Source organism: Eutrema salsugineum, unplaced genomic scaffold, assembly GCF_000478725.1.
Source record: "Eutrema salsugineum unplaced genomic scaffold, Eutsalg1_0 scaffold_23, whole genome shotgun sequence".
NCBI classification, from domain to species: Eukaryota; Viridiplantae; Streptophyta; class Magnoliopsida; order Brassicales; family Brassicaceae; genus Eutrema; species Eutrema salsugineum.
The window spans coordinates 1,055,717-1,071,333 of NW_006256805.1; the positions used below are offsets into that span (position 1 = coordinate 1,055,717).

The 15,617-nt window shown below is 37.9% G+C and overlaps 1 pseudogene; it reads left to right on the forward strand.

The window, feature by feature from the left end:
- The first annotated feature begins 10 nt into the window (after positions 1-10).
- Positions 11-14,718, forward strand: LOC18015372 (annotated as a pseudogene).
- The last annotated feature ends 899 nt before the right edge of the window (positions 14,719-15,617 follow it).

The following is a 15,617-nucleotide window of genomic DNA, read 5'->3' on the forward strand; positions in this document are numbered from 1 at the left end:
GAATCCTAGAATGCTAAGTTGTTGCTTTTCTGGTAATGCGGAGAAATCTAAGGGGTATAAGTTTTATGATCCAGATAGACGAACATTGTTTGAGATAGGAAATGTTATGTTCTTTGAGGATATGGAACTTGGAGTTGGGAACAAAGAAAATATGGATCTTTTCATTGATAAGGAAATGAATCAAAACTCAGGATCCCATAGTGAAATGGTTTTGATTCCTCCCATTGCAGTTAAAGTTGGAAAACATATGGAAAATGTTGATACAACTGAAAATCAAGAATGTATCTCTGAATCTCATGAGGAACAAGTTATTCAGTCTCAAGAACAAATTTCTGAAGAACCTTAATAATTAATGCCATTAAGGAGATAAGAAAGAAGAAAAAGGCTATTTCAGAGTATTATGTGGTTTTTCTTCAGGAACATGAGGATGGCATTGCGTTGATAGACGATGATCCATTAAGTGTCTGTCAAGCTATCCAAAGTGTTAGCTATAATAAATGGACTGATGCCATGGGTGAAAACTATAAATCCATGATTGACAATAGAGTTTGGGATCTTGTCCCGTTACCAGAAGGTGTTAAACCCATTGGTTGTAAATGGATCTTTAAAACCAAACGTAATGCAAATGTTGACGTGGAAAGGTATAAGGCTTGCCTTATTGCTACAGGATTTACTCAGAAGGAAGGCATTGATTATCAAGAGAATTTATTTGTGGTATCATCGAAAGACTCTTTAAGGATAATTATGACTCTAACAGCTCGTTTGGATTTATAGCTCCATCAGATGGATGTGAAGACTGTATTTCCCAATGGCGACATTGAAGAAACCATTTACATGCAACAGCCGGAAAACTTTCTGGTAAACCCAAAGAAATTTGTATGTAAATTAAAAAAATCTATTTATGGATTAGAGCAAGCGTCTCGTCAATGGTATTGCAATTTTCATCTGGTTTTGAAGTGAATCAAGTTGAGGATTGCGTATACCAAAGGATCAGTGGTTGGAAGTTTATCTTCATGCTCCTGTATGTCGATGACATTCTGATTGCCACAAATGATGTAGGTTTGGTGCAAGATACTAAGGAATTTCTCTTTGAGGAATTTGAGATAAAAGATTTTGGTGAAGCCTTTTTTGTATTGGGTAAAAGAATACATCGAGACCGTTCTCGAGGTATATTAGGTTTATCAGAAAAGAGCTACATCAATAAAGTTTTAGAATGGTATGGCATGAAAAATTGTAAATCGATGAACATCCCGATTTCTAAGGTGATAAATTCGGTTTAGATCAATGCCCCAAGACTCATTAGAAAGCAGCTAAACCGGGGATGCGATATCTGCAGAAAACTTGGAATCTTATGCTCATTTATAGACGATATAACCAGCTCGAGATCACTAGTCATTTTGATTCTGACTATGCTGGATGCCTTGACAGCCGTCGATCCACTTTAGGTTATGTATTCATGCTTGCCGAGGGAGCCATATTGTGGCGAAGTGCCAAGCAAAAACGTGTGGCTTTGTCCACTATGGAAGCAGAATACGTGGCATGTTATGAGGTATTCAATCATGCTATATGGCTGTGAAACTTTATCACAAGGCTACATATAGTTTCAGGTGTCGAGACCCTTAAGATTTTATGTGACAATTGTTCGACAGTGTTATATGCGAACAACAATAAAGGCACAACAAAGTCAAAGCATATAGACATTAAGTATCGTGTTGTGCGGGAAACGATTCAAAGAGATGTAATTTTAGTTAAGCATATAAGCACAAACTCCATGATAGTGGATCCGTTGACTAAAGGTGTTCCACCTAAAGTCTTTTGGGAGCATGTTGCTCATACGGGTTTAGACAATATATCGATTTACTGGAAGTTTTGTATCTATTTTGTAATGCTCTATTGTGGTTATGTGCATTTATGGTTAATGCAATAAAGTTAGAACACTATATGGTTTAGTGTTTGTATCATCACTTTGTGTTGTTTGTTCATAATGTTGATCTTGCTAAGGTAGGACTAGTTAAAAATAGGCACAATGATCACATTTCGTGTGTAATTTTTATGCTATGCATCCATGTTTAGTTTAATGTCACTTTATTGTGTTAATGTATGTGATCATTGTAGATCTATTTGCGTCTTATTGCAATTATGTCTCCTTGGTCCAATATTAACATGGCAAAACAATTGGACTATGGTAATATAATATATATTTGAACATGGAGGTTATATTCATAGAGATCAATATAGATCTCATTTGTATTCTATGATGGGCTGAATTAGATAACAAAATACTAAACCGGTTAAGTGACAATTTTTGGATTTGGTTATGGTCCACAGCTCATGTAATATCACTGTCTCTACACCATATTTACAAATATATCACTTTCTGCTACTCTAGCACTTTACATTGGCTGAAAAAAAATTATCTTCTTCTTCTACCCTTTGTAATTTATTGGTTAAAGATAAAGCAAATCAAAAATAAAATGTTATCTCTCTTTTTTATCTTTCTCTCTTGTCAACAATGAAAACACATTTTCGTTCTTCTTTATTTTTATTTATCTTTCCTCTCTTTTCCCAAAACTTATATTCTTCCTATTTATTTTATTTATTTTCTTTTTATAAAAAATAATTTTATAATTATGTGTATACTATCAGTTATATCTATTTTATGTCTATATTTTGATACCCATTTTATAATAGTTTATTTATATATAATTCGCATATATTGTCTAAAAATAATATACATATCCATATAGGTGGGTACATGTATACCATATTATCATAATAGGCATGTATGTCCATGTAATTGCATCCACATGTACCATATGTGCGTGAATACGTCTATCCATGTAATTTCGTCCAAATGTGTACTATATGTTTGTGGATACATCTACATATGGATATATGTATGCATCCACGTGTATGCAACTATATAGATACATGTATGTTTTATCTATTTATGCGAATTATATATAAGTAAACTTTTGTAAAATGAGTTTCAAAATATAGATATAAATAGATATAACTGATAGTGTAAAAATTATTTTTAAATTATTTGTATAAAAAAAATAACAAAATAAAGTCTGTGGAATATAAGTTAGGAAAAAAGAAAGGAAAGTAAAAAAAGAGTAAAAAATATATTTTTACTGTCGATAAGAGAGAGGGAGACAAAAGAGAGAGAGTGACTTTTTATTTTCCTTTTGTTTTATTTTTAGCCAATAAATTAAAAAAGGGTAGAAGAAAGAGATAATTGTAATCTAAATAATGTAAAAGGTACCAAAGTGTTAGAGTAGCAGAAAGTGATATATAGTGTAATTAAAAGTCAAAAAGTGATATTGAGTGTAAACAATTTTTAAAAGTATATATATAATTTGGTTCAATATATATCATGATGTGAAGAAGTATACAAGGTGGAGAGAAGTGTGATAAAACTTGGTGAGTAAGCTATTGTGAGCTATGTGGCGGCCATGGAGGAAAACAAGGCATGTGTTTACCCATGTGGCGAATGGAGAGGAAATTAGGGAGCTTTGTCTCCAAGCTAAAGGAAAACTTGGAGACAAAGCTAGAAAAAACCTTTGTGTGCAAGTTTGGTTTTCTTCTCTTCTATAAATAGGTGCCTTTAGCTTCATTTAGAGATGATCAAGAAAAACAAAAGAAAAAAAGTCACTCTCTCTCTCTTAAGACATACTTCTCTTTATTCTCTACACAAACACCCATTTCTTCGTAGATGAATAATTTGTATACATGGAGGTAGAAGATCATCTACCAATCATCTTCTTGTAAGATAAGTTCAAGTAAGTTACTCTAACTTGTTAAAGTTTTATGCAAGTATATTCACATAATAGATCGTGGGCTAAAGGAGTCATAAGATTTAAATTCATATCAAGTTTCCAACAGAATGTGTTACCTGAGGTCGTAGATGGGGATTTTGATGTGAAGACAGTGAGAGCGTGAGAGATATTATTTGTATTAAAATTTATGTGTGCAAAAGTAGCAATTTATGTATTGTACACGCATTAACTTTCCAGTATTTTCATGGTATAGTACTGTGTATCTCAACATGTCCAGTAAAAAGACCAATAAGAAGCAGGAGCAAACTCATCATTTGATATTAAAAAAATGCTAACTTATAGATGACATATTGGATAAGTGCTAAAAAATAATAGTTTTATAAATAAATGTTTGTTGTGGATAAAAGACAGAGAGAAAATTATCATGTTTTATCTCATAATAATGAGAGATATATAGAGGTATACAAAGACTTTGAGAACAAATTCAACTTGAGGAAGAAGTAAACCTAGAATATTCTAGAACCTTCTAACGGGTCTATAATGGGCATCCACATGATAAACATAATATTTGTAACAATCCTCTTAGATGTTCATATCTTATTCGTAATGTGCATCAGATATTGTCTCATTAAAAATCTTACTAGAAAAACTCAATAAGAAAATCATTGTTAAAAGGAAAAGAGTGCAGTACACTATTACTCCCCTCAATACATCATTTAAAATATTTGAGACAACGCAATCCTGTATGAGAAATTAATTTCTTGAAGTAGCAGTTGGAGATGTCTTGATAAGTAAGTCTTCCAAATCTTTACTTGAACGAATATGTAGTAGATGTACACCACCATTCTTCTGCAATTAATGGGTGTTGCAGATGATTTATCTTTACTATTTTCTTTGCTTCTGATGATCTCAGTAATCTTTGAAATTATGATTGACTTTCATATTTGCATTTCTTTTAGGTATCTATCATTTGTATGTTCTTTATTGCTTCGTTAAAACTTTATCATAGAAAAATTCAGTGAGATAAAAATAATAATACAGAAAAGTACAACCAAGCACATCATTTTCTCCCATTGAAGTATTGTCTTCATGCCATGCATCTTAATTATATATATCTTTAGAAAATTGATATAAGCATAATCTAAGTTAATACACTCGTATGACTACCATAATTTCTCAGGATATTGGGCTTCTGGTCCATAACATCCTTTTCACATAGAAAATATTTCTTCATCTACTTGGACTTCATGCCAAATTTCTTTTTACATACGGTCTTCTAAGCGTTTTTATTTTACATACTCTTAAATACATATCTATTCCTTTAGATTTCTTTCTTGCAATACGAAAACACATCTTTAAATCATGAAAGAGATCTAACAACTTTCTCAAATATCATTCTTATTATGATACTTCAGAACCAAACATATGAGAGTTTTTATATAACATCATGCAAAGATATTTTGAGATAACATCTATTTTCTAGTTATAATTCAGAAAACCAGAAAAAATGTTGTATTTCTGATGTTATCCTCCCAAGGCTCGGCACTCAGAAGCTTGAAAGAGATTGATCAGAGACCGAAGAGATGAATAGATCAGAGTTGAATTGATCACAAGAGAAAGAAGAGAAATGAAAAGGTGCTGCAGAAGCAGCGATTTTCTGCAGCGATTCACTCTCAAGAGAAAACAAAGATCTGTTGAAAAGAGAGATGATAAAGATGTTGCACAAGCAGCGAATCACTCTCAAGAGATCAGAGCATTTCGACTAGTTTTGATAAGAAAAGAGTTTATTTGATAAATAGGTTTGATGATCCAATCCAGAATGAGTTACAAAGAAGAACACAAAGATTTTAAATAGAAAAACACAACACATGCATGAAGAGCATTAAACTCTTCACGAAAATAAGCAAAATAATTAACTAGAGTTTGAATTAGAAACTAAGAGCCCTTGATCTTCTTTCACTCCACGAAATGTGCTTGTTAGACTTGAGGAAGATCACAAAAATGGGTCAATGATGTTGTGAATCATTTGGCCTCATTAAAATCTTAGTTTGGAAAACTCATTGGGACAAAACCAAACCAAGGGAAAAAGAGTACACAAATGAATCACAAAGAATCCATCTAGTGATTTCTTTGGGCCTGAATCATAACCAGTGAGGTTTGATGTGTCTTTGAATGGTGTTGGTCTTGCCTTTGTTTGAGTTTCACGCCAATGCCTTCTTTGAGTTTAGTAGCCTTAACTCTTGTTCTTACAAATATGTTTTCCTCAGCTTTGAGCTGCTCCCTGGTTCCTTGCTTTGGTTCAAACTCTCCTTCTTTACGGTGTTTCTCAGGATCACATCACTTTTCCAAATCGTTTCTTCTGAATTTTGACTTTTGATAACATTTTAGAACTATCGATTATGTTTAAATGAAGGATTCCATTGATTAGTATAATATTTTAATAAATACACATCAGTATAGCGGTTAAATTCATAAATATTCAATTTTAGAGTATATCCCATGAAATTTATTTACTTTAATTCAATCTAATATCTAGTGTTCTCGAAAACTATAATTTGTTGCTTTTAGCAATTCAAATCCTTCTAAGCAGTTTCTGGCAGTTTTTTTTTTGTTTTTTTTATAAATCCGGTCTCTTGGTTTTATAAACACATGCACGTGTTTAGGTACAGACGATACGTAAGAAATACTCCCTCCGTTTCACAAAGAGTGTCACTCTGACATTTTTCACACTTATTAAGAAAATTATTAAAAATACTACTTTACCCTTTATTAATACATTAAATAACTTTTTTCTCTAATTAATACATTAAATCAATAGGGTCAAAACTGGAATATTGTTTAAAATTATACATTGAAAATATAAAACGACACTCTTTGTGAAACAAAAAAAAACCTTAAAACGACATTCTTTGTGAAACGGAGGGAGTAATAAACAAAGAAAAGAAGCAAATGTGATCCGTCGGAGTGGTTTGGTCTAAATCCGAACATAGACACCATTACTGCCACATGCAAATGGTTTGGTCAAACTCCGTCAACTTTGTAAAATAAATAAAAAATGAAATTCTCGAGCTTAAGATATTCCGCAAATCTCGAGGCGTCTCTGTCACTTGATTAATAGTTCAATAGCTACGTACAAATTGCTCTCGAAAAAATAAACTTTTCTACAAGAAATAAAAGAAGGTTTTCGTTATTAATAGATAGCGACGTGAGAGTTTCCTCTCAGAGTCTCACCACACAACACCACCATGAACTCTTACTTGTTCACAGTTCACTACCTTCATCTTTGCGGCCATTATCTTTCTCCGTTGTTTAAGTTCCACCAGAGCAGCCACGTGTCATCCCCATGACGAGGTGGGTCTTTTAGCTTTCAAATCGGGTATCACCCGAGATACTTTGGGCTTTCTGGGCGCTTGGAAGAAAGGAACTGACTGCTGTTCCTGGGTGAGTGTAACTTGCAAAACCGGCGGCAGCAGCCGCGTCACCGAACTGGTAGTATCCGGAACCTATCTCTGGGGAACTATCTCACCGTTGCTAGCCAAACTTCAGCACCTCGAGGCGATTTACTTCAGCTTTTTTAAGATCACTGGACCTTTTCCCCAATTCCTTTTCCAATTACCAAAGCTATACTTAATTCATATCACGGGCACTCGTCTCTCTCTGGTCCCTTTCCGGATAACATTGGAATGCTAAGGCTTACAGATGTCACTATTGAAGATAATCAGTTCGCCGGTTCAATCCCGAGTTCAATTTTCAATTGGACTCGGTTAAATTGGCTCAGTCTAGCCAACAACCGCTTCTCTGGCACCATCCCTGACATTTTCAAATCCATAACGGAGCTCAAATCTCTCGATCTCTCCCGCAATGGTTTCTCCAGGAAACTTCCTCCTTCGATTTCATCACTTGCACCGACTCTCACGTATCTGGACTTGAGCCAGAACAACCTCTCAGGGACGATCCCTAACTATTTATCAAGATTCCAAACGCTCTCCACACTGGACCTCTCGAGGAATAAGTACTCAGGTGTCGTGCCGATGAGTTTCGCCAATCTGACCGGTCTTTTTAGACTCAGCCTCTCACACAATTTTCTAACCGGTCCACTCCCCGCTTTGAAGTTCGTTGACGGCTGAGAACAAAAGAGAAAGAGGGTATTTTGGAAATGTTTTCCTTATCTTTGTTAATCTTTACAAGTGAGCTGGTCTATGCTTATATATGGGTCTTAGAACCCTCTAGATCTTATCTACATGAACTGTAAAGTAATCTTAGCTGTTATACACTGATGTGTGCTGTCGTGTGTTGAGAGGGTTGTCAAGTTTTATCCTAATTGAAATCAATAGCCGCAAGTGCACAGCTGATCGATTGTAGTACTTAGGGATGGAATCCACAGGGAAGGAGGATCTTTTCCTGCAAAAAGCCTTTGAAATAAGTTAAAGTAAGGAAGTCTAGAACAAAAACGGTTTTGTAGGGGTTTGGTAGTGTGTTTAAAATCTAAAAACGAAGAGAATACGGAAATTAAATGGCGTAATAACTAAACTTAACGAAAATGACTAAAAATGATAAAAAACGGATATCTAATTGCTTAAATGAAAATGAACTAAAAAGGAAAGATAATATTGAACTAAAGCTTTAAAGAAAATCGGTGTAAATCAATAAGAAAGAAGGCGTTGGGGTTCAAGGAAGTTTTCTCAGGGGTACGAACGATTCAAAACATTGCTAGAGAGGAAATTGGTAAGATCTTAGCTTAAACTTTTCGAACTGGAGTCACGGACGTATGAATACGCCACTGTCGTGATCATAGACAACTATCTCTCTCAACCCTGACCAGTAGGTTTCCACTCTGGCCCTGGAAGAGAAGAGATGCATTATGTTTAAGACTCGTCCTAATTCACAAATCGCCCATAGGTAGGTTTCCACTCCTATGTTTGTTTTGCTCTCCCAAACTAGATCTGATACCTGATGAACACTTTCGTGTCACCAAGCATCTGGATCAGATTGTAGTTCATGACGCTACCCTCATGCAGTAAAAACGAATTCAGAAGAAAAAGTTCTAAGATTCGGCTCAAAAGCTCATGGAATCCTCATCGAACATATAAATCCCCATCGAAAATCCCTTAATCCCAACAATAAAACTACTCAGACATAATGAACGAAATCAAAGACATAGTATTAAGAAGTAGAATAGAAACCGAAATTGAAAAAGAAAGAACAAGAGAACAAATCTCTCTCTCCCTAAAAGCTAAAGCAAAAACAATAAAAGTATGAAGAAAATATTTCGGTGGTGATTCGGTTACACCCTCTTCTAGGGCTCCTAAGACATGTATTTATAGTGCTCAAGACCTCTCTGGACGTCACTTAGGGTATCTCCAAATGTGGGCTTCACAAATGGGCTTTTTGGGCTCGGAGGTTGATGGCCGCGGTCGGGAGTGCTGTGACTGCGGGGAATGGGTGATTTGCCGCGGTCGGGATGCTCCTGACCGCGGGAAAATGCTTGTTGGCCGCGGGTGGAAGTGCTTGCCGGCTGGTTTACGGGACATCTTGCTCTTCGCGTATCTTTTGATTGAACCGTTGGATTGCCAAGCCGTAAAGTGCACTGGAAAGCTGATACTTCCATCTTTAAGGTCTCCAAATTTGAGCTGGATCAGACGGTGAGGAGGCCTTCAATCAGGGGTGAACTTCTGACGGTTTGACTCTGAGCTGAAATCTGGTTTTCTATCCATTTTGTTAAGTTTTTCCCTTAGTTACCTGAAAAGAGTCTTGGAACTACAAATACTAGAAAAACGTGATAAAAGTACTTAAAAGCAATTAAAAACATAGAAAAAGTATTTCAAAACGATCCATAAAAGTGGTCAAAATACGGTGTTATCATACACATAAATTAAGAGCTTCAAATTTGTTCTGCAGGAGGAGCGTCTCTTTTCCGTGCATGAGGTCTTTGGCAAGGACAGATGCAGAGCTCCTCTGTTTCAAGTTACCGTTGGTGGGCTTGCTTGTTGGGCCTGCGGAGTGTGTTGAGCCTTCCACACTTACAGCCCCCCTCAAACTTGGTGTGAGTTTTTCCGATACATCGAGTTTCCGCCGGAGATCCTCAAACGCTCGGCGAGGCAGGGATTTTGTGAAGATGTCGGCGAGCTGTGCTGTCGCTGGAATGTGCTGAGTTTCAATAAGACCCAAGGCTACCTGTTCACGGATATAATGATAATTTGTGTCAAAATGTTTGGATCGATTGTGCAGAGCCGGATTCGCACTCAGGTATACGGTGGAGAGATAATCACATTGGAGAAGTGTTGCAGAGGGCTGATTGAGTCCGAAGTCATGCAGTAGAAACGACAACCAAGTGAGTTCTCTTGCGGTTGCTGCGAGGGCCCGATACTCTGCTTCAGTCGATGAGCTCAAAACCGTTTCCTGTCTTTTTGCTGACCATGAAATCAGATTTGAACCCAGTAACGTGCAGAAACCGGTTGTTGAACGGCGTGTTTCTTTGCATCCAGCCCAGTCACTGTCGCAGTAAGCAGAGAGAGAAAGGTCAGCGTCTTTGCGAATGTGTAATCCCATATGAATTGTTCATTTCACATATCGCAGAATTCGTTTGAGCAGACTGAAATCAGAGATTGTTGGCGAGTGCATTCTTTGACAAACAAAATTAACCGCAAACTGGATATCAGGTCTCGTAATGGTGAGGTACTGAAGTTTTCCGGCAAGACTCCTGAAATAGGTTGGCTCTGGAAATGGTTCTGAATCAAGATTGTTTAGATTCTGTGGCAAAGGTGTCGGCATGGGGTTGCAGTCAGACATGGCGGCCTGATGGAGAATGTCTTGAGCATAAGCCGTTTGATGCAGAAACAGACCACCAGAGTGAGATTCAATCACGATCCAAAGAAAATAACTCGGGTGACCAAGGTCCTTCATTGAAAATCTTCTATTCAGTGTTTGAAGAAGAGTTTCAAGTAGATCTTGGTCACTTCCTGTGAGAAGAATGTCATCCACATATAATAGCAGGACTAAGTTTTTACCGTGCTTATGATATGTGAAGAGAGAGGGATCATATTTGTTGCAGATGAACCCGAATTCCAGAAGAAAATTGCTGAACGTGTCAAACCAAGCCCTCGGCGCTTGTTTGAGTCCATAAAGGGCTTTTGTGAGACGACAAACATAGTCTGGTCTGTTCTCATCCACAAATCCAGGAGGCTGCATCATGAAGACCGGTTCTTGAAACTCACCGTGTAAGAATGCATTGGAGACATCCAATTGTTTAATCATCCAGTTTTTAGAGGTAGCCACATCAAGGACCATTCGAATAGTTGCTGTATGCACGACAGGACTAAATGTTTCCATATAGTCGAGACCCTCTTCCTGATCAAACCCTTTGGCGACTAACCGGGCTTTAAGCTTGTCAATAGTACCGTCTGGTTTGAGTTTGGTCTTGAAGACCCATTTACAACCCAGTACATTCATCTCTTGAGTCGGAGGAACTAGATCCCAAGTGTGTAACATATGAATAGTCCCCATTTCATCCATTACAGCCGTGTTCCAACCAGGGTGTTTCATCGCAGCAGTGATGGACTTAGGTTCCACCGTGTGAAACTTAGAAGTGAGGACAACATATCTGGTGTTGGGCTTGTGAATGCCAGCTTTAGCTCTTGTCGTCATGGGATGAGTATTAGGCAACATGGGTTCAGGAACCTGCTGATCGTTATCCACAGGTGCTGGATCATGTGCTGCAGTGATTGGAGCAACAAGAGCCTGAACAGGTGTTGGTGGAGGTGGTGGGATGGGAAGAATGCGTGTTACTGGCTCTGCAGAGGTCTGAGAGGTCTGCGAGTGATCAGGAGAGAGTGCAGAGGCTTGCCATCCACAGAGAAGAGGAGTCTTATACCGAGGCACAAGAGACATGTAATTATTTTTGAAAGGAAATTTCTGTTCATCGAAAATTACATGTCTGCATACATAGACTTTGCCAGTTGGGGGATGAAGGCATCGATAGCCTTTGTATTGTGTACTGTAACCAAGGAAGACACAGAGTAGAGACCTTGGGTCCAGTTTATGAGATGCAACAGGTCTTAAACACGGATAACAGGCAGAGCCAAATACTCGAAGACTTGAGTAGTTTGGAGACTTGTGACACAGCATTTCAAATGGGCTTTTGTTGTCCAAGACTGTTGAGGGAAGGAGATTACCAAGGTAAGTTGCAGTGAAGAAAGCTTCGACCCAGTATTTGAGAGGGGAATGGCTTTGGAAGAGCATTGATAGACCAAGTTCCACAGTGTGCCGATGCTTTCTTTCAGCGATACCATTTTGCTGAGGCGTGTAAGGACATGATATAAGATGTCTGATTCCTTGTTCAGTGAAATATTCTTTGAGTTTATTGCTTGTAAACTCCCCACCTACATCACTTTGAAACACTTTGATCTTGCTGTTAAATTGTGTTTCTACCATCTTTTGAAAACCTTTAAATACTGCAAAGAACTCAGACTTATGTTGCAGCGGATAAAACCAAGAGTAACGAGAGAAATCATCCACAAATACGACATAGAACTTGAATCCTTGATTAGATATAACTGGAGAGGGTCCCCATAGATCACAAAGAATTCGATCTAGGGGATGCAATACACGAGATTCTGAACTAAAAAACTGTAATCTAGATGATTTCCCCATCTGGCAAGGTTCACAAATGGAGGAAGTGCTGCTCTTATTCACTGCAATGGCCTTGCTGACTTTGAGTTGTTGGATAATATGAGAGTTTGCGTGCCCCAATCTCTGATGCCATATCTCCTCTGTAGCTCCACTTTGACGGTTTGAGAAGAAGGCCACAAGCTCCTGATTTTCCCTCACGCCTGGGACCCTTTGACACCACCTTCTGAGTGTTAAGATCAATGACGCAAACTTTGTTAGCATCAAATTAGACACCACATGGGTAGTCATCACAGAGTTTGGAGACTGATATCAAGGACTTATGAATATCCGGGCAAACCAAAACATCTTTTAACTGAATGTTACCTGATGAGATGGTGGTAGAGCCAACATGTGTTATGGGAAGATAAGTGCCATCAGCACTAGGATTGTATCATTACCTTCGTAAGGAGATGAGGTCTGAAGATTTCCTGTAGTTGCTGTGACATGAGCGGAGGCTCCTGAGTCCGGATACCATTCTTTGCCATTCGGATCCGAGATTTGGAGAGCGGAGAAGGCCTGTTGATTGTCAGAACGCTGGTAGTTATTGTTGAACCGGTTGTAACATTCAAGAGCTGTGTGTCCAGTCTTGCCACAGATCTGACAGGTCGGGCGTTCATCGGAGGTGTTTGTAGCAGAGTTGTGTTGAGAGAAACCCCTCCCCCTGGTGTTGTAGCCTTCTCTGCCACGGTTGTTGTGACCTCTTCCCCTCTGATTAGGGTTGAAATGTGGAGGGTTCGAGGTCTGGGTTTGAAAGGCCATGTGTGGAGTCACTATCTCAGTTTTCTCAAAAGACTGCAGAAGACTATCAAAGCTTTGGACTTCAGATATTACTTTGTTGAAAGATGGTGCTGGTAGTTTGGTGAGAGAACTCTTGATCACTGTGGTATAGGATCATACTCGCGTCCCAAGCCGTTGAGGAATCCAAAAATCTTCAGAGATTCATCCACTGGTTTACCAATAGAGCTCAAGTTATCACAGAGAACCTTGAAATCTCAAGTGTATTCGGCCAAAGTTTTACCCTTTTTGCTGAGTAGTTGGAGGATTCGCCGGAGCGTGAACTCACGAGCTATGGTGCTTTTGTTGAAGTGTTCAGCAAGGTAAGACCACACTTTGCGCGAGGTGGTGAGGCTGTGGACTGAGCCAAGAACTTCTCCTGAGAGAGTTCCGAGTAGCCAAGAACGAACCAGTTGATCCGTACAGAACTAAGCGTCGTAATCAGGGTTTGGTACTTCTGTGGTGACAGCTCCATTGACGACAGTGCGAGTTGCCGGAGGAGTCGTGATGCCGCCATTGACAAAGCCGAGAAGCTTTTCACTGGAAAGAAGAGATTCAAACTGTGTTTTCCACAGTAAATAGTTTGAGTCAATAAGACGTTGTGTAACGGAGCTCACGACATGAACATTGCTAGGAAACGGGTAAGGAGTGTTTGGATCTGCCATTAATGACCTGTTAGGGTTCACAATGGCTCTGATACCATGAGAACAAAAGAGAAAGAGGGTATTTTGGAAATGTTTTCCTTATCTTTGTTAATCTTTACAAGTGAGCTGGTCTATGCTTATATATGGGTCTTAGAACCCTCTAGATCTTATCTACATGACCTGTAAAGTAATCTTAGCTGTTATACACATAAATTAAGAGCTTCAAATTTGTTCTGCAGGAGGAGCATCTCTTTTCCGTGCATGACGTCTTTGGCAAGGACAGATGCAGAGCTCCTCTGTTTCAAGTTACCGTTGGTGGGCTTGCTTGTTGGGCCTGCGGAGTGTGTTGGGCCTTCCACACTTACAACGGCATCGGCTCTCTGGATCTCTCGTACAACAGATTTCAGCTGAAACCAATTCCGAAATGGGTGACTTCATCGCCTATCATCTACAGTTTGAAGCTGGCTAAATCCAGAATCAAAATGAGCTTAGATGATTGGAAGCCAATAAAAACCAAATCTTTTTATGAAATCGATCTATCAGAAAACGAGATCTCAGGAAATCCAACAAGGTTCCTGAACCAGACAGAGGTTTTGAACGAGTTCCAAGCGTCTGGGAACAAACTAAGATTCGACTTCGGGAAGCTGACGTTGGCGAAGAAGCTGCAAAAGCTGGATCTGTCACGAAACTTGGTATTTGGGAAGGTGCTGGCGTCTGTGGCTGGACTGAAAAAACTAAACTTGAGTCAAAATCATCTTTGTGGAAAGCTTTCGGGGACAAAGTTCTCGGCCAGTGTGTTCGCGGGTAATGATTGCTTATGCGGTTCTCCACTTTCTCCTTGTAAAACTTAGCGGCAAGGAAACTAGTTACCAAGATATTGAAATTTCCAAGAAGCTTGAAAAATTATTCCAATTTAATCGTGGAACGAAACGATACAAGCATCTATTTAAAATATAATAGCACACTCCACATGTAAAATCTATTACATCATTCTAAAACATGAGATAAGATAACATTATATCAATATATACATATTCATATAAGTGGGACAAATGATATTATGAATAAGAATAGCTTGATACTCAGAAGTCAGAACTATTCCAAGTCAGGTGCCATCATCTTCCACTCTTCTACATCTGATTTACTATACGCTAAATCAACTTCATGATTTCTATACTAACACAAGTCAAAAGTTTTTAAGATGATCATCCCTTCAAACAAATCACAAAACTGCACACAAACATTTAAAATTTCAAGGCATAGAGCCATAATAAAACTCACTTCTTTGTTGCAGATTATTGTGGAAAGCACATCCCGATTGCTTTGGGTTCTCGCAATTCATATTTTAACCACCGTCACTGTTTAGAAATACCAAACCGGAAAAATAAAATTTGAAGTAAATAAACTATCTAGACCTATCTATATACTTATTTGTGTATTAATTTGCTTAGGTGTCGCGCTCACAACAAGTTTTAGAGTCTTTCGCTTACGCGTCAGCTCTAGAATTTCTGCTGTAAAAAGATCGTTTAACCCTATTTTGCAATTACATGTTATTTTTTTATTGGTTCTTATCTGATGATGTGTAAAAAAAACTTTAAATAAACCGGTCTAAATTATTATGGTTTAATACTTTATTTCGCTGTCAAATCAAACCGTTTTAAAAATTTTAGAAAACCAAAATTTTAAAAATAATCTAACAAAAATGTTAAGAAAGGAAATATATACCTCTAACTAATGAAATATCACTGAA